Source organism: Passer domesticus, chromosome 13 (genome assembly GCF_036417665.1).
Source record: "Passer domesticus isolate bPasDom1 chromosome 13, bPasDom1.hap1, whole genome shotgun sequence".
Classification (NCBI taxonomy): Eukaryota; Metazoa; Chordata; class Aves; order Passeriformes; family Passeridae; genus Passer; species Passer domesticus.
The window spans coordinates 13,191,887-13,211,381 of record NC_087486.1 but is presented as its reverse complement, the minus strand read 5'-3'; the positions used below and the strand labels follow the sequence as shown (position 1 = coordinate 13,211,381).

General features: G+C 41.6%; 1 protein-coding gene across 23 annotated transcripts in view; it reads right to left on the bottom strand.

Moving 5' to 3' along the window:
• Window positions 1–19,495, bottom strand: part of TENM2 (teneurin transmembrane protein 2) — a 1,348,016-nt gene that overhangs the window by 595,934 nt on the left and 732,587 nt on the right. Inside the window, exon 1 of one of the 23 annotated variants that reach the window (XM_064387801.1) lies at window positions 17,250–17,618. The exons of 18 other annotated variants lie outside the window; for them this stretch is intronic. The gene's annotated coding sequence lies outside the window, so the exon portion shown is untranslated. Of the gene's footprint in view, window positions 1–16,331; window positions 16,814–16,919; window positions 16,942–17,101; window positions 17,123–17,249; window positions 17,619–19,495 lie in introns of those variants that run through there. 4 more of the 23 variants (XM_064387804.1, XM_064387803.1, XM_064387805.1 and 1 more) reach the window with 4 other exon arrangements.

Here is a 19,495-nt window from a genome sequence, read left to right as displayed (position 1 = left end):
GCAGACTCAATCAGACAGCACAGTAATGCTGGGGAAGATCTCTCCAAGCTGTGAAATGTCATTGAATCTAAACAGACTGTTAAAGCTTCAGAATGTTCCCATCAAATGACCAGATGGGGATGCAATCATTCAAATCTCCTGCAACAGAAAGTGCAGCAAGACCATGAAATGTTAGCTTCTCCATCATCTGTCTCAAATGCTGGCAAGGAAATAGGAAAGAGAAGCTTCTTCTCATGTGTCTCAACAATTCTGCATAAGAGACCATACCAAAAAATAGGTTCTTTGGTGGAATAATGAGCACTTGTCAGAGGCAGAGCTATTTGCCATACATTTCGATGCAAGACCAAGTGTTTGACCATCACTTGTGAAGCATTCTGAAGACTCCACATCAGACTGTTCATTTCTATTCAGCAGGGCAGGAATCAAAGCTGACTTAAAAATCCAATATAGCTATTGCAGCTTTTTTTTTTTTTTTAGTATTATAAAATACAGTCTCTTTGAGAATATATTTTCTGTGAACTGTGAAAGAATGAAAGAAATCCATAGTACTTGCAGTCTGAATCACACACAGAATTCCTATTTCTTGTACTTCTTGTTTCTGAACTGTATCACCTTTAACCAAGGTGATAAACCACACACTTTTTATTACCAAGCTGCCCTGAAATGATGTGCTTACTATGCAAATTTTAGATGATATAGATGATACTTTCGAGTGGCCAGGATAAAGGAATACCTTATTTTCTTCAGATCTATCAAAAGAGTTGGCTGCAGCTGAGATGAGATTTTAAAGTTCATTCACGGCATTTGCTACACTTACCACATCCTGTGTGAGAGAGAAATCATGGCTAAAGGGAAAGCCTGCATTTTCAGCTGTGGGAAGGTATCAGGGTGCAGCTATCTGGGCTTCAATATTCCACTTCCAAGAACACACAACAAATGAAAAGTCCACTAAATAAAAATATAGCAGTGAGAATAATGGAATAAACCTTGCTTCACTATTCCATACAGAATTCAAAGTGCCAGTAGATTGAGATCAAGTATTAAAGTTCATCAAGTGTACAAGAAAGATCTGTGATAACACACTTGGGTTTAAAAAGTTCACCCACAATACTTTATATATCTAATTTGGAGATGGCCAGGCATATCCCTGGGTATCCAATCATCACATGTACTTTATCTGCACAGGCTGCTGTCACAGGCTGTGTATTCACCCCCAGACAGATAGATATGTCTGAGGGAGAAAGGCCATCATGTTTTCTCATGTTCTGTCAGCTTGTCACAGATTACAAAATGAAAACTCTGTTCTTAGGAATCAGCGTGCACTCTTTTAATCTCTCACACTGGGTACCATGCCAATAAAACAATACAACAGCATCACTGCTTGAAGTGAGAGAAAACAACTCATCCCAATACCAAATCTAAGAATTCCTACCCTTCTGAACCAGAATAATCCATTCACTGAGTACTTCTGCTTTAGTGGTTAAGTACATGAGGAGCAGCTGAGGGAGCTGAGGGGGCTCAGCCTGAGAAAAAGGAGGCTCAGGGGGCAACTTCCCCTTCTGCTCTGAGGGAACCATCAGCAGGACAAGCAGAAATGGCTTCAAGCTGTGCCAGAGGAAGTTCAGATTGGACATCAGGAAGAATTTCTTCACTGAAAGGGCGGTCAGGCCTTGGGATGGGCTGCCCAGGGAGGTGGGGGGTTCCCCATCCCTGGAGATGTTCAGGGAACAACCAGACATGGCACTCAGAGCTCTGTTCTGGTTGACACGGTGGGGATCAGCCAAAGGTTGGACTCAATGACCTTGGAGGTCTCTTCCAGGCTTGGTGAGTCTGTGATTCACAACACAGACCCAGCGAGGGGCAGCTGCAGCATGGCAGCCATTCCTCTTATCAAGGACATTGTAAAGGCAACAGAGACTGAACTGAAGTGACTCCTGCTGCTGCACAGAACTGACCCAAGCAGGGCTGCCAACAGCCAGGCCTGGCTCACGCTGCACCAGCAAAAGGTAAATATCAGATAACACCATGTTATGCAATTGGTTTTGACATGCCTTGGTCATCAGGCAGCAGCGTGAACTGCTCAACAGACAAAACACGTTCTCTGGTTTTCTGCATCACAGACAAGAAAAATCACAGAGATTAGGACCATAACCAATTCAGAGCCAGCAGGACCATTAACTCTGTGCCCTCTAACCTGCATTGCTGTCACTCTGCATAGCTGCAACAAGCAAACGAATTTGTAACCTTCAGTGCAGCAGCTAAACAATATATAAATTTCCTGCTTTACATCTCACCTCAGAAAGCTCCATAATCACCACACCAAACTTATTAAGAACACAACAGCTCTTCCTTCTCAGAAGAGGAACTAGGTAACTTTATTACATTTTTCCCACAGCATAATCAAGGCTTTAACAGTCACTGCGCAGAAATAATCGCTACGCTGAACATGTATGAGAAATCTGTTCAGATGGGTTTTACCCCAAAAATGCATATTGTGAAAGTGTAACAGAGAATCAAATTAAAGGGAGAAATGTTTTTGAAAATGAGCAACTAAATTAATAAAGCTTTAAGTTTTTTTTTTCTAAATTCTCTAACATAGTAAAATTATTTAGGACTTGCAGATTGTATGAATTCATTTGCTGAGTTTTGCTAGAACAAAATGAAACATATTGCTAAATGAAACATACTGAAGTACACAGATATTTTTTCTGCAGTAGCTTTAACCTGATTTATTTTTAATTTGAAAAAACCTAATCTTAATACAATATTTTGCACATGTAGTATAATCAAGTGCTATACTGTACTTTGTACTATATTGTAATTTTGTTTTATATCTGGAAGTAAGGCATAACCCTCTTTTCCAATACAGTGAATAAAAAAGATTTTTTAATCAATTATTAGAAGTCTCTTAGTATCTGATGAAGACTTAGAGTATTTTTAAAAATAGAAAATATCTGTATTCCTTTCTAATTTTCAGATACCAATCTCAAACTAGGCAACAATATTTTAGTATTAAAAAGCTCAATAGACATGATAGGAGTTATTCAATTCAATAATAATCTTATGGCCAATACCTCCTTTTAACACAAATTTGAGACTTTCTTTTCCATCTTCATGGAACCAATAATCAGAAACTACCCACACCCACATCTTTTTGAAGGAAATCATATGTATACATGCATATCCTTCTAAAAGCCAAACAAAGTTATCTCAACACAAGAACAAAATAAAAGCCTGTGTGGTGTAGTGCTTCTCGAAAACACATTCTGAGAAGCAAGGGTTTTATGTAGGATTGCTGACCAAGTCTTCACTTGAAATATACTTTTGTAGTATTACCTTCACTCTAAACTACTCAATCACAGGAAAAGGCAGCTTCATCATGAGTTCTCTAATGGAAACTCACTTACTACAGAAATACCACCAGCTGATGATAAACAGATGAATGATTCAAAAATGCAAATGAGGGGAAAATATTCTACAATAACACATTTGATTTTAGCCACAATTTAGAAATGCATTTCCAAGATTGTTTACAAGACATGACACATTCCTTCCAATGTCCTTGTCAAAGTCCTCCACCTGAACATGAAAAGCCTCATCCATTAATCCAAATCAACACTGCCACGACCCCCTGCAGAATCCCACTGCTCTAACAGCTCGCAATATTGCAGACAAAGAAACCCCACAAACTGGCAAAGCCAAAAGTGTCTGAAAGGCAGGTATTCTTGCATCACTAAGTGGCTGATTTAGTCATCTCCAGTGAAGGCATGTAGAGGGGAACGTTTGTCATTGCACAGGGATCTCTCTCTCCCCTTGCACCACACCACGGAGCTGTCCACGATGGCTGCTCAGCCAGCACAGTGAGACTTCACAGCCCTGCCTGCACTGGCAGCTTCAAAAAGGCCTCTCCCCTAAAAGGTCTGAAAATCCAGCTGGACCTCAACATCATGCATCAAGATAAGCAGCATTAACTCCCTTCTTCAAGAACCTGACAGAATAGGTCTGGTTTTCCCACAAAATCATTGAAATACCTTTAATGAGCACAGGTCTGTCACCTAGGGTCAAAAAGCCTTCCTAAAAAAACTGAAGAAATTATTACACATTTTGACAGATTTTTTTTAAACTAACAATTCAGTAGCCATTTGCTATCTGACCTTCATTAGAATTTCCTTCATTATCATGTTGCAAAAATCTATTACATTACTGACTGAGGCAATTAGTCACTAGAAAGCCACTACCATGTACTCCAGACTGGGGAATCATCATTACCATTAATTTCAAAGGACAGCATTAAAAGAGACAATATCCAATATTTTACTTGCTAATTCCACTGTAATTTATATTTGAAAAGTATGTGGGAAGGTTATGCCAGCCTGGATAATCAGTCATTTTTCCTGAGCTATTTTGTTTTCTAGGGAAAGCCTCAGCAGTATCTAGGGCATCTGGGGATACCTCAGTGGAATTCAGAGTTCAAGGAGCTGTTCTGCAGTACTGATACAGTGGTAGTCACAGAGGGCACCTATTTCCACTTTTAAAAAGATCTGTAATGATGCAATACAGGGAAACAAGGAGAGAGGCAGGGCATTCCCTCACTAAGCTATTATAGCTTAAATCTTTCATCTCGCTCCATTTCATGTGCGTGCCAGGGACTACCATGAAGACTTTGCTCCTATTATCCTCTCCTCACAGTGTCCCTGTATGATGTAAATCATGAGCTAATTTTCTGGGCTTTTGTTTCTCACATCAGGTCTGTCACCAAGGAAGGACATTGTCATTGTATTTACATGGCACTTGGTGAAGTCTCAGCAGCTCTTTGGACACTGTTCTTAGGATACATGATGCCAAATGAATTGTCTGGGATATACAGATACTTATTACTGCAAAATTTCATCTATGTAGTTAGAAGGCTGCTGCAGCATGAACAGAACAGCTCAGTAAAACAGTTATCTTACAATCTTAGCTTCTTTCCATACAGTAAGGGCTTGCTTAGATAGGAAGCCTGAAAAGGAAAAAAAATGTGTTTAACGGAAACAACACAATATCCTATCTTGTCATTGCAAGGATTTTTGCATCCAGGAACAAAATTTTTACCCTGCTCTAACTATCCATGTTTTCAGCTGTCCTAACTCAAAATTCCAGTCCAGTCGCTTGAGAAATACTTTTGATTTCTAAGAAACACACCTGGAAAAAAGTTGGAGGGTTTTTGGTAGATATCTCTTTAAATGTACCTATTTCTATTATGAAGTGCTAGTCCAGTACATTGCAGAAAAATACAGCTGGGAGAGATCCCCACTGCAAAGTTGTCTAATGTGTCCCCTTCATGCAGGACAGTATCAATGGTAATGCTATCATCCCAGATGGATGGCTGGCTAGTCTGTACTGTAATATCAGTAATGGTGAGGATTTCACAGCCACTGCAGATATACTGTGCTTTACTATTATCATTTGAAAGGGGATTTGGGGTTTGGGGTTTATTTCTTTTCTCTAATTTTTAACCTCAGCCTCACTTGGTGAAAGCTTTAAGGAAGTCCCACAGAGAGCAGGGTTGTTCAAAGGGTACACGAACTGAACTGTGCCAACTGGGGTAAAGAACAAATAATCTTTCTGAGCTGGAATTCCTGCAAGAAAGTGGGAAAAGAAGAAGGGTAAGAAGGTCTGAGAAGTCCTGTGGACCTCAAAACTGTGGTGAACAGAACCCAAAGCTGTGAAATGGTAGCTGGGGGAACTGAGCAGCCAGGTTAAGCATTCCTTTTCTGGCTACGTTTCCATGTAGGAATAATGTCTCAGCCATTGTAAGTCATGGCACTAAAAAGAGAAGATAACAGTGTCCTTAACTGTAACACACAGACACAGGAAAGGGGGGTGGGGGGAAGTCTGTCTCATGGTGAAAGAAGCTACTCTCTGCAATGAAACTGCAAATTAATCTTGCAAAGTCTTTGATAACTCACAGGCAACAGACTCAGGGACAGCTATAAATAAACCACTTAAGAAAAGCAGACAGCTCCAAGATCTAACTTACTCAGTTTTCCCAAAAACATGCTTCCCATTGAAACACCATATTTCACTGTGAACCACAGTATTCCATTATTCCCCTGTATTCCATTATTCAGGGGGATAATGGATTAAGTAGGAGGCGAAGACTGAAATATTCCTTGTCAGGTGTGTCCCATGAGTTAAAAAGCTCAGCTCTTGTATTCCAGAATTTCAGCTTTTAGTCAACACAGGACTTCAGAGGTGATGAGGACATGGGAAACAAGGTAGCACTGGGATTTTAGTGCTGCCACCCAGTTTTATTTTGGGGGAAGCACAGGTACTTCTGGCACCTGTATCTCACAGCCCTGCTGGGCAGGGAGGCACATCCAACCCCGCTCACCAAAGGATTTCAGCCTTGGAAGATTTTACAGAGAAGGGCTAAACTGGCTAAACGTTATTTGACCAAACCTGAACCTTGGTAATTGAAAGAAGAATATGGTTCCATAATGGGCTAAAAGCAATCAGTGAATGGGCCATCCTGCTTCCACATTCCAAAATAATACAGCCAGCTTAGGGGTTTTTTTTCAAAATACTCTTGTCCATGTTCAGACTAATCACAAAGAGAGAAGATAGTCTCTATAATAAAGCTGTTTATCTGAAATTAAAAACTGGATTAATTTTTTCCCTCCTACACTACTAGAACATCATCCAATTTCTATCATCTTCCAAAACACTTTCTAATTGAAACATTCGCAATTAGAAACAAACGAAAAAAAATTACAATTGCAAAAGGTATGTAATTAGTAAACCCAAAGGCACACATCTTTCCACAAAACTGACACATTTCAGGTAGTAAATCCAGCTCCCAAATGCACCCACTAAGGCAGGGCTGGAAGGACAGCACAGTTTGTGAGCTGAGTGCTGAAGGGGCCAGCAGAATTTTGTCTGCTCTTCAGAGGCAGCAGATTCAGACCCTTATCTGCAGGACTGCAACAGCCCTTTTTCTAAGTGGAGAATAAACTTATTTTTCAATGCATTAGCTTACCCTGCAGCACTGTTTCCTTACTCAAGAAAGGATTGTTTTCCATAATACAAAAAGCTATTACAGATTTACTATGTGAGCAAACTGGGATGTTAAATAATTGCTAAGTAGAGAAGATGAATAAACAGCTCTATGGATCTGCAAGTAATCAAAGTGGGAAAAAACATCAATTCCTAACATTCAGCATTTAGCTATAATCTACTGGTAGTGGACACAAATAAGAGTTCACACAAACAGAAGAAATGGCACTGAGTACACATATAACTTCTGGCAATAGGATAATTAGTCACCTCCAAACTTTAAACTATACTTGTAAAACCTTCCCCAGCAATGTCATGGCTGAGGGGAGCAGGGTAGGGAAGTGGGGAAAAAGAAAGGTGAAGGGAGAAAAAGTACCACTATCCCAACCAAAGAGATTCTTTTTAGGGTCATGACATAAATGACCACCACGTGACGCAGAAAGCACTGTGTTAAAATACACATGGTTAATATGACTTCTGACACAGACAGATGCATTCATAATACATTTGGGGAATTACAGTCCAAAATATTCATGAATTGACTGAACTAAGTCAGATAACCCTTGGTTATGGAGCTTAGACCCCAGAGCTTTTCATCCGGCTGTGCCAGACTTAAGTGTAGAGTAGGTAAGTGATATAAGAAGGAAGAGAGCAATACATTTTTAAAGAACATTTTTTCTAGTTTACTATCTGGGCCCAGGAAACAGCACACCAGCCATAGTGCTTCCATCTGCCATGCCTGCCAAGATCCTTTTTTGCAAACAAGGCAAGACACAGATGGAATAGCACATAGCTGCTCTTGAACTACCATGAGAGCCCCTGGTTTCACTTCTGCTCACACTGCCTAAATGGAAAGCAATCTCAAACCAAATATTGAGCACCTTTTTCTTTAACCTCAGCAATTCTTTTTGCAACGTGTGGTGCCAAGCCTCATTTGTTTCACTTTTTCTATAAAGAAAAACACCTAGAAACAAGTGAGCCTCCCTACCCAGCTAAAACTGTAGCATGGATAAGCAAGGCTTGATCCCAAGTCACTACAATCACTGCAAGGCATAAATAAACTTCAGCTACCACAAGTTCAAGCTCATATATATGTTTCTTTCTGCTTAGTTTGAAAATAATACCTACTAGCTATAAATGATAGGTTCTGCTGTGCCAATATTATGGTCTACTAAATACAAAACAGCATTTCATTAGCAGAATTGAAGTGGCATCTAACCATCTTATAAGTGTCCTTCTTTAAAATGTATAAATTAAACTGCAAATGGACAACAATAGGAAAAATGTGTTCTAGTAGAGGCTGCCCTAAGCAGGTGATCCTTTCCCATGCACAGTCATTTGAACAACAGCAGGGCAATAATTACTATTTTCAGGATCAGACCCGAGTAGTTAAACTTATCTAATTCAGGCTTAACTGCCATTTTATCAAAGTATTTTTATATTGCAAATTTAAAGATATTCCTATTCTATAATACATGGGATGAGTTACTTGTTTTCAAAAAAGCTGTTTAAATATTTTTAAATACCCACCAGGTTTCCTCCTGACAAGGACTAACCCGGTATAGTCTGACTATACATCAGACTTCTAACACTTCATTCCAGGGGCCAGGAAATTTACAATAATCAGAGACTCTTTTGTGCCCAGGACAAGATGGAAAACCTTTGGTAAATGGAGACAGAACAAAGCAGCAATCATAGCAGCTTTACAAAGGATCTAAGCCCCACACTTCATAGTGCTTCTCTTCTGCAAGAGCAGAGGAATGAGAAAGGCTGTCTCCTTTGCAAGGAGCCACCAGGCAAGTAGGGAATGAGCATCAATGTGGGGAGTATCAACAGACTCCCAATTCTGAGTTTTCCCAAGCAGACTGAGAACGACAAAGAGAACGAGGCTGAGACAGAGAACAACACAGATCTCTCTATCCCAGTATCCTTGTGTGGGAAAAGGTCATCTGGAAACTGGCCTAAAGCTAACTGGGGTACAACTGCAAATTTAAGATCTACAGAACTGATAATGAATAAATTCCAATGTTCACAGTCAGTGAAGGTGATGGGGAGAGTGGCAGGCATGGAGGTAATGCATAAGCTGCTCTGTAAAAGAGAAATCTATTAAGGGCTTATATTTTGGACTAAGAAACAGAGGGAAGTGATTACTCCTCCTTTAAAGGAAAAAGAAAGGCAATTTAAGCCTGGAGGTAGCTGATACAGAATGCCAGCTGAACTGGAGGAACTTACAGAGGCCTCTGGGATTACTGGAGAGATGGAAGGAGAGTTGCAGTAAGGTAATTAGAGCTTCAATAGAAGAATAAATACTCCACAGGCAATCCACAGGTTCTCCTCACCTCTCACCACTTCTTCTCTCCAGCAGTGACATCTGCTTGTGAAAGCCAAGGGAAAGCTCTCTCTCATTCCACTCATTAGTTACTAATCCTCCCTGGAAACACAACAAGGGACACAGCACCAGAGGAGCTGCCAGCTCTTCCCTGCGCCGCTGCAAGGCAGGCGCGGGGTCTCGCAGGTGCTCACCCAGAACAGCCATGCACTGCTGCAGCCACGGCCCCAGGTACGCTCTGAGAGACCAAGACACACCCCAGGGCAGCTGACGCATTCTTCAGGTTACTTCTTTCCCTGTATTTTTCTCCTTCTCCCCTTCTTCATGGCCCAGAGGGAAAGCAGCTGCTGTTTATAGGCAGGCTGGTGAAGCAAGGGGTAGCACCTTGCTGGGGAATGATCTGAAGAAGCAGGAGGAAGAGAGTGATGACAGCAACCCATTGAGGATTCACTATCTCAGCTTTGTTCCTGTGCAAGGCATTTTGGTTATGCACATCGTGATCTCTGTCTCTCCTTTGCCCTGCAATGCTGAAACAAACTACCATGATGATATTTCCAGAGGGCCTGCTCTATAAGGAGTACTGAAATAATTGTGACTTTGATAGCCTAGGAAAAAAATGCTGCAGCAAATTGTGCTTCAGCACTGGTCCTGGCCACTGCCATGATTCTGAAATATGTTTTGTGCAGCTCTGCTCTCGTGTCATCTCTCAGCCTCAGGTATGTTGCACAGAGGAAAGAAGGTGACAATGTTCTGGATTTCAGTCAGCATTCCTTAGCAGGTAGAAAAGCTGAAAGAAAAGACAGCTGCACAGCTTATTCTTTACTCCACAGCTGAGGCCACTGGTGTCAGCTAGGATTTGCACTGCAATACCACATACTTCAGAATTGGTTAGTAAAGCTGTGACCTCCAAATTTAGCACTGCACTAAGAGACTTTTGCTCAGGCTGCTCTGTGCCCACAACAAGAAGCTGAAGAGACAGGGGAAAGAGAAGACTCAGGTTAGTCTGTATGCAGGGAGAGAATAAAGCAACCTGATTTCTCTGCTAAAACAAAAAAGGTTTAGTTCCTTTTGTAGCCAAGGCTATAACACAAATCTTTATTACTATCCTTGCCTTTTAGATTATTAATAATCTACCTGACAGTCCACTTCCCATAAATCTTTCCTGAAAAGACTCAACTACCAAACATATGCACTTATTTCAGGTGACTTGACAGAAATACTTTTATAGTCCTTTTTTTTTCTCAAGGATTTTCCACAGACAGAGATCCAAGACCAAGTCCAGAAGGACATTAAGAACTGAACTTAAGAGTACAGCTAACAGGATTTTTTTCATCATCTTATAGGCACTCACTCATCATTAAACAGTAAACTTTCTTTAAAAACCTCTTCTGTATTGCCTCACTCTCAATAGCGATATACAGTTTCCCCTAACAGTGTTTTTGTGTGTTCTTCAGCTGATATTTAGGCCACAGGTTCCCAAACCAGAAGGAACAGATCAAAGCCATTCACTATGGGAATTTTCTGTATCTTCATTGCAAGCTAGACCCCCATGTGTCACAAGTATGTTTACATTGCCTCAGTCATGTTTTGGGTAACTGTACATGTTATAGAAATACCACAAACAAATCAAATTGCTACAAGAGTATTAAAATTGCTAATCCACTTCCATGCTAGTTTTGTGTTTACTCAGAGCTGTAGTTAAATGTATCAAGTTTCAACTCACTCAAATATTCTTCTATAAAATAAGATTTGCCTAAAACTTTGCTGTGATTGGAAGGGTCTGCCAAAAAATCTTTTTTGTGGGACCCAATAATAACCCTTTTGATTTCAATGCCATTAGCTATGTTGAAGTAGAAAACTATTTCCCTACCCTTTTTTTTCAAGGCTTATTTTTGTGATGCTCACATTTGTATGTTTTCATGGGAAACCAGAAACCAGCTAGAGCTCACTCTCCCAAAATCCATAGACAGTGTGAAAATATTTTCTGTGTCAAATTGAGAAAAGTCAGGAGAAATGCTCACCCTAGAAAACATCCCATAAGAGAAAGGTCTGTGTTCCAGACTATGTTCTTACCACCTCCTGAAAGACCACAACTTTCTGAATGTCCCTGAACACAGACCCAAAACCAAACATAACAAGAGTCTGCATATGCACATCCAACCCTACAATTTCTGTAATTAGGAACTAGGATGAAAAGTATATATATTTTTAAAATGTTTAAATCTCTAGTAATGGCCAATTATGTATCTACACAGTGACAGCAGAGCTGCATACCACTTGTTTTATTTGGTTCAGAAAACTCATTTAATGTGGCAAGCATGAAGTGTACAACACTTCTCCCTAGGGAATGTATTTTTATATACTAGGGTGAATTTAATATTTACTTTATTTCAGGTGACTCATTTTACCTCCAGAATCTGAATCAAACACAGTATTTCCTGAAACACTGGCAAGTAAAGTGAACTTTATTTTCAAGACCAGAAAGCTTTTCTCTAGTGTTATGGTTATATTTCAATATCTGGTATTCTGCCTTTCTAAATATTAATTTTTGTTGTTTTTGTAATTGTTGGAAAAGGTACTTACCATTGGTTTAGTATCTGGTACAATTTTGGAGTACACTATCATGATAACTTATTTTCCTTTTTTCTAGAGAGATTAAAAGTCACTAGGCAATTACACTCAGGAAAAGCCTTGGAAAAATCTATTATTTATATTTAGTAGGACTTCCTGTATTTTGCTGTTTTACATCTAAGCCCTACACTCCTACACAATGGCTTAATAAAAGAATTTTTATAGGTTCCACTTACATACAGTTACCCACACCTCTTAAACTTATTACAAGGTAATTTTCTACAACACTGCTGACAACACTGTACAGGGCCACTCAAAACCACAGCAGAACCAACACTCCTAACTCAATTGTTGAGGAAAGGTGACTTCCCTAAAAATTATCCCCAAAAGGAATAGTAAGTAAAAAAAAGAAACCACCCTGTTAAGGGAACACACCCAAAAGTTCCCAGGAGGCACAGAAGCACTCACCTGGAGACAGGCTCAGCTTTTGTACCCGTGCACACTGGTGGGAAAAGCTCCTCTGGGTCTGGTTCAAAACACTGACCCTGGCTGCTGTCCCTGTGCCCTGACACCGCCCAGGACGAGCAGCAGAAGACAGTTTTGTTTCTGTCACTTTCACTGCTCCCCAAACGGCACCTGAAACAAATCTGCTCCTGCCAGGCAGCAGCTGAGATTAAACCATTGCTCAGGTGCCTCTTCCAATGCACAGGTCCAGGGCTGGCCATCCACGTTCTCCACGTGCCATGTCCCACACAGACTGCACCCAGGAGCTATTCCTGTGCTCCTCAAGGGTTTCACTGATATGCTCGTTAAGGATTTTAGCCTTGCACCACCCTCTGAACAAGCTTTGGTGTTTTCCTTGCCTGTGTGGGCTGAGAAACAACAAATACATCTGGAGAACTGAGACCAATTCAAAGCTTTGAAGGCTGCTACTAAAGGTAAAGGCAGCATGCCCCAAACTACTAAGAAAATCCTCCAAGAGCATCTACATATGTATTTGACACTATTTTAACATATATTTGTAGTTCTGAATGGTTACAGTTAATATTTTGCCTAAATGTGTTTTGGCTATGAAGTCTCAACAGAACAAAAAAAAAAAAAAAAAAAAAAAAAAAAAAAAAAAATCCCCAAAGCCAAACCACCCTGCTTCAGTGAAACTTTATTTCCATTCATCAGAGATTAAAATGTATCTTCTATAAAACCTGTTCCTGAGGGAAAGAAAAAGGCATGGCTTAAGATCAGTTATTTCCCTGACTATTGGCCAGAATGAGTCTGAATACAGCCACTGGTGTAAAGCAGTGTGTGCACCATGTATCCATTCCCAACCTGCTCAGCTAAACATAAAAGTTTGTAATGCAATGTCGTGCAGCTTGTCACTAAAAATCTTATAATTACATCCCTGTTTGGATGACTACTGGGTTATTAATGCTCAGCAATAAAGATGAAAGTAGACAATTTATTACTATTTGGCACTGAATGTCAATCAATTCAACTAAAAAGCACCTATTTAAAAATAATAAAAAATGAATAATATCTAGCTTAGCACACTTCCTGCTTATCTGAAAAGTCTGATGATATTGAGTTAGTCGGCAAGGTGGATTTAAAACAATGTATTTGAACTTCCCAGCATTATGGGATCCCACTGCAGACCAATAATTGTGAGACAAAATTGAGCTAACAGAGAATGGCCCAGAGTCTCTTTTCAATCCCGGGTGGATTAGGAGAGGCTGTGCTGCAGGGAACACGCTCCACTCTCCGAGCAGCAGGAGAGGCTGGGGCTCCTCGAGGCTGCAGACACAGGCAGGATACAGAGCTGGACCCGCCTGTGGCTGGAGCAGGGTGACACAGCCAGAGTCACTTCGTACTTCACTAAGAGCACTCTGTGCAGGAGCTGCTTTGTGCAGGAAGAAATTAGAAAGATGAGTCACCATCAGTTGGCATGAAGGCTCTGGGATGTGACACCTCCGGTCACAAAGTGGGGACCAGCTCTACTTGTACTGAGTATCAGCAAAACCTTCTTCTCTGTTGTAGCACAGTGAGTATTATATAAAACTGCTCTTCCTGATAAGGATCTTGTGAAATTGTAAGTAAAGCATAGTTTAAAAAAAAAAGGCATGGGAAAAAACTTGCCATTTCCATTAAATATTAACCTCCTGAAAGAGCAAGTAAGGACTAAAACATCTCTTATCTTAATTAGTTTAGTAGAAATGAATTTAATTTATATTGTAAGGTTGTATTTTCTATTACAGATCCAGGGCAAGGAAGGGCAAACTTTTTAGAACTATCCATTTATATAAAATAATATTATTGTTTAAAGCATCAGCCCAATAATTTTTTGGTCTTATCTTAAAGCATGGACTCCTGTGGGCATCTTTTGCCAAAAACATTAAGGACTGAGGGATTAAATTCACAGTAAAATGCAAACAAACACAAAACAGGTTTTCAAACATTGGTATATTGACTTGAGTACTCTAATAGTGGCCAGAGCTTTATCTTCATCTAATTTGACCTTCAGTTTAGTTTGACCTCTCAGACAAGAAAGTCTAGACATTGGACCTGATTGAACTCAACATTTTCCCTTTTCTAGGTTGTTCTAAATAATTTTAAGCCCACAATCACTAATACAGCTAACACCATGACTTACTCTAACAGTAAAGCTGTTCACAGGAAATTTACTTTGACTGCAGAAACAAAAATGTCAGTATTTGACAGGAAAATGCCAAAACCATGTCTATGTATGAAAAGATGATGTGTGTGTATATATATATATATATATATATATATAAGAAATTAAACTGTTCTTTAAAAAGGCAAAGAAATGCAACTATTAGCCCCCTCAAATGAATAACCTCTGGTAATCTCTGTGACCTAATAAGAGAAAGCATCTCCTTAATTCTTTCCTGCAGCTTTTACTTTTACTGTGAAATATTACACATGAAAATACAGTTCAGTTTAATTACAGGAAAACATTACTAGTGATGCTCACGTGTTAATTCTCCCCATGCTACACAAGCAGTTAAAATCTAATGACACAGAAAGACCATTATTTTAATTATCCCTATAAAAAATAAGCATGTAGAGGACTAAAATGTTATTGTTTCCTGTGAGCACTGTCTTAATAGAAATGTTTATTTTAAAAGCAGAATAAAAATTCAAATATTATCTGGACCAAAACTTTTTATTTCAAAAACATGCTTTAAACGTGTTAATAATTGGATTAAAAATTACTTTGAGTTCTCAGGCATTGCCAGGACACTAAAAAACCACAGCTAGAAAAGTTTTCCTCTTAAAATGAATTAATGCTCAGTCCTCACAGTTGGCTTTTTGAATACCACACAATCTATATGGGTGTAATGTAAGACTAGTTTTTATTTATTACTCAGCAACTAGGAACCTCAACATATGGGCCAAACCAAATTAATCATCAATCTGGTCACTGTTTTGCTAAGGCACAGGAAAATGATGCTCAAATACATTGTTTGTATATATTTTAAATCTTGACAAAGCAAGAAATGTCCCTTATCATTAGGTTGTCATCCCCTTGTAAAAACTGACTTTACCTAGCACTTATACAAATAAGCTCCTTAGAAAAGACCAGTTGTTATTCTGTACAGTGGTTCTGTACCAGCTGAATGACAAATACAAATGTCTTTAAAAAAGAACCACCCTTCCCAATTCCTCCGAAGTTTGAAGAAAAACTTCTGAGTCTGTACAACCACTGTAAACTATTACACTTACCTCAAGTAACCACACTAACAGGTGATGCTACTCTTTCATCAGCTCTGCCCTTAACAGAGACTGTGGTTTAATTACAGCAGATTTTAAGCAGCATTCCATAAAGTGCCCTGTGAGGATGTTGGATGGCTACAGAGACTTATTGACAGCTTGCATTCTATATTGTTACAGCAAAGCTTTATTTTCTTAAATTGCTAGAATGCTGCTACTTCTACACTTTACTTCTCTAGGACACATGCATTTTGAATGTCTTTGATCTTACATAATCTTCTAACTACACAACTAAACCTTACAAACAAAGTCTCCTTTAATTCTGTGTTTCTGTATTTTAATTCTGTTATAATACCTGTTTCCTCCACATAATACAAGATTCTGTAAATTTAAACAAGTACAAGCCAAACATTATATACAAATATTTAAATATTTATGCACACACATACATACACACACAGACTGTATTTGCCATTTCATTCTGAGCCTTTTAGAAGGACAGAACACTTAAGCATGAAGTAATAAAAAAGGCATAAAAGCACATATTAAGACACAGTACTATTAAATCTCCCGAAATCGCTACAAATAGATGTTTACACAAGAATCCTGACGAGAAGTGTTGAAAAAGGAGTCTGGTTCAAAGACAGAGAGTTAAGAGCTCAATTCGCACCTTATTTAAATTTCAGTCTGGGTGTATGCAGGAGACAAACCAGGCTCTTGTCAAAGTGCCACTCCACGGCAGGTGTAGCAGGGACGCGCTCCGGTGTCAGCACACGCTGGTACATTGTCTGAGCGCTGGATGTGATACATGCCAGCAATCCCTGCCTCCACAGCCAGCAATTTATTATCCACAGCAATTCCCAAACAGCTCAATCGCAGGGCTGTGCGTGAAACACCGAAGCGCTTCGGTGTTTATTATCTTCGCAAACAACAAAATACCACCGTCCCTCAGTGCTCCCCGCAAATCTGCGGCAGTGATGCAAAGCAGCTTTTTTTTTTTTTTTTAAATTCCCTTTCGGAATACAAATGCCTGCCTTCTCCTATCGCTGCCTGCTCCTAGCCGAGACGCACTGTGGACAATAGTTTCTGAATCAGCGATACCTTCCCACACTGTTGGCAAACACTGAAGAAATAAACAATAACATTGTACTACAATCTCGGAAGAAAAGGGGAAAAGAAAGTAAATAAACAAATTAAACCCCAGCAGCTTAAAAAAAGCAAAGACAACATTAAAACACGGTGAAAATATAAGAAATACCAGCGGTTAAGGATGAGGATTAATGGGCAGAAAGGCGGCAGTTATTGCGGAGGCACAGAGAATCCTCCTTGCCTGGAACTCGTGCAACTGATGACCTCTCCAAGTGCTGAATTCCGCGGCTCGGCACAGCCCGCGGGCTGACACTGACACACAGACACACAGACACACACACACACACTCACACGCACATCCCAACTTGTCAACTCCACCAGCGCAATTTCAGCGGGGGATGCCGGCGCCACGGAGCCCCGAGCGCTGCGGCTCTGCCGAGCGCGGAGCGGGGAGGAGAGCCCCGGGCATGTCGGCAAGTGAGAAGTGAAGAGCATTTACCAGCAGCGGCGGCAGGTTGAGCAGCCCGAGCGCCTCTCACCGTCTCTGGGCGATAACTTCGCACCGGTGCGGATTCCTTCAGTGAGGAGGGGACACCCCTTCCTTCCCTGCCCTTCCCCGCCTTCGCTCTGCTCTCGCCGCGCGTCCCGTCCCTGCTGACACGAGCGGAGCGCCGGGCGGCAGCGGCAGCAGCAGAAGCTCGGGGAAGCTCCGGGCGGCAGCAGAAGCTCGGGGAGGCTCCGGGCAGCTCGGGGAGGCTCCGGGAGGCTCCGGGCAGCTCGGGGAGGCTCCGGGCAGCCGCTCCGGGCAGCAGCAGCCGCAGCCTCGCGCCGCCCCCGGGGAGCGCGGGAGCCGCGGCGGGAGCGCGCGCCGGGCGCGGGGAGGGAGCGCGCGCGCCGGGCGGGCGGGCAGGGGGAGAGCGCGCGCGCGCGCTCCCGACGCGCGCGCACCCCTCGCCGCGGGTGCCGCGCGCGCCGCAGCCAATCGCCGCGCTCGGCGCGCGGGCGCGCGCTGGCGGGCGCGCGCGGCGGCGGGAGAGCGGCGGAGCGGGGCCGGGCGCGGGGCCGGGAGCGGCGGCGCCGCCGCCAGCAGCACATGTGTCCTTGCTCCCTTGCTCCCTTGAGCGTCCCTGCGCACGGCGGGCGGCTGCCCCGGCCGGGCGCTGCCGCAGAGGCGCGGGAGGCGGGGATGCCCCGGGTCTCCGGCGGCGGGATGCTCGCCCCGTCGGGGCCGTGCGGGTCAGGAGGGGATGCGGATCGGGAGGGGAGTGAGGGGTTCCTTCCCGATGCCGCCGCTGCGCAGCCCGAGGAGCGCGCGGAGGCACCAACAAAATCTGGGCAAGAGGGGGAAAAAAAAAAAAAGAACTGTTAAAACATCGCTTCCATCTTCTTGCCACGAGTTAGAACCGTTCCAACAACTGTTGTCACTTCTGCAGAACAGAATTGCTTTAGCCTCAATCATCGTGTTCTATATAACATTACTTCCAAATTGTGCGCAGAGTAGTTATCTTTTCTCTGAAATAATTAAACGTTGACTATTATTTAACCTTTAATTTCTCCCTCCACATTGCTACACATCTGTCAGACCACCAAAACAGAAGTGTTAAAGCAAAGGAAACACTCGGGAAACAAGAGAGTGACAAAGTACAAGGCACAAGCTGATGGCAACCTGTAAAACTTTGTACATGTTTTTGGCAAGGCCAAGGGGGAAAGTAGCAACTGAAATTAACCAGGAATCAGAAAGAGCAGGGAAAAGGAGCCTGGGACATGGGCAGTGCACAGCAGCAGGGCTAGCAGTGCCACAGATCGACTTCATGAGTAGTCCATACCATAGAAAATCCCTGTAGAGAAATGCAGCAAACTGGAGAACACTGGATTTGCTGTAGTTGGAGAAAGTGCATTGTGAATTTCTGATTAAAGAGAAACTACAGCAGAGTTAATTTTCCAACTGCAACTGTAGTTCTGTAACTGTCAACAAAGAGCAAGAGTTTTAAGGGGCAATCCAGAAACCAGCAGGGAAGCATCTCTCAGCTTTTCAAGGTTAATTGAGAAAAGGGGAGAGTTGAGCATACTGGTAGAGCTTGGTAAATTACATGCAATGCTGTCGCTTGAGGACTGCATCTATTCACAGGAGAGAAGAAGATCCACAGAACTACAACTTCTCCCTGGCCTCATCTCTTTCCACGGCATTTCACAGATTTCAAGATATGTCCTTGTCTCTCAAGCTGTGGTCAAGATTTTAATGTATGTGTAGTGATGTGTTGATTCTGCAGAGAAACGTGTGTACAGATATGCTGTGGCAGTCATTTTACTGGAAATAACATTTCTGCTTGAAAATAAACTAGATTGAAAAAATGAATGCTAGAGAAGTCTTAAAAAGACTGTTGCAGTTAAATAATGAGTGTCCCTATCAGGAAAGAAAGAGAGAATTACACTGAGCTTGGAAGTAAAGTTTGTCAAACTACATTATGATGGATGCAAGTGTCAGTGAAAAAGGTAATGGAAAGTCTGCAATAGCAGTCCATAAAACATTTGACTTGATGCTTATGATGATTAGGCAAATTAACAAAATTCAGAATTCATTCAGCTCATACAATCTAAAGATACCTGGAAATCTTCACCTCATTGGAGCGGCATACAGAGTATTACAAAGCTACTTAAACAGACCAGTGATTTGAGAGAGAACAAGCAAATGGCTTATTAAATGCCATGCAGCAAGGGTTTGTTGCTGGTCAATTATGATGGATA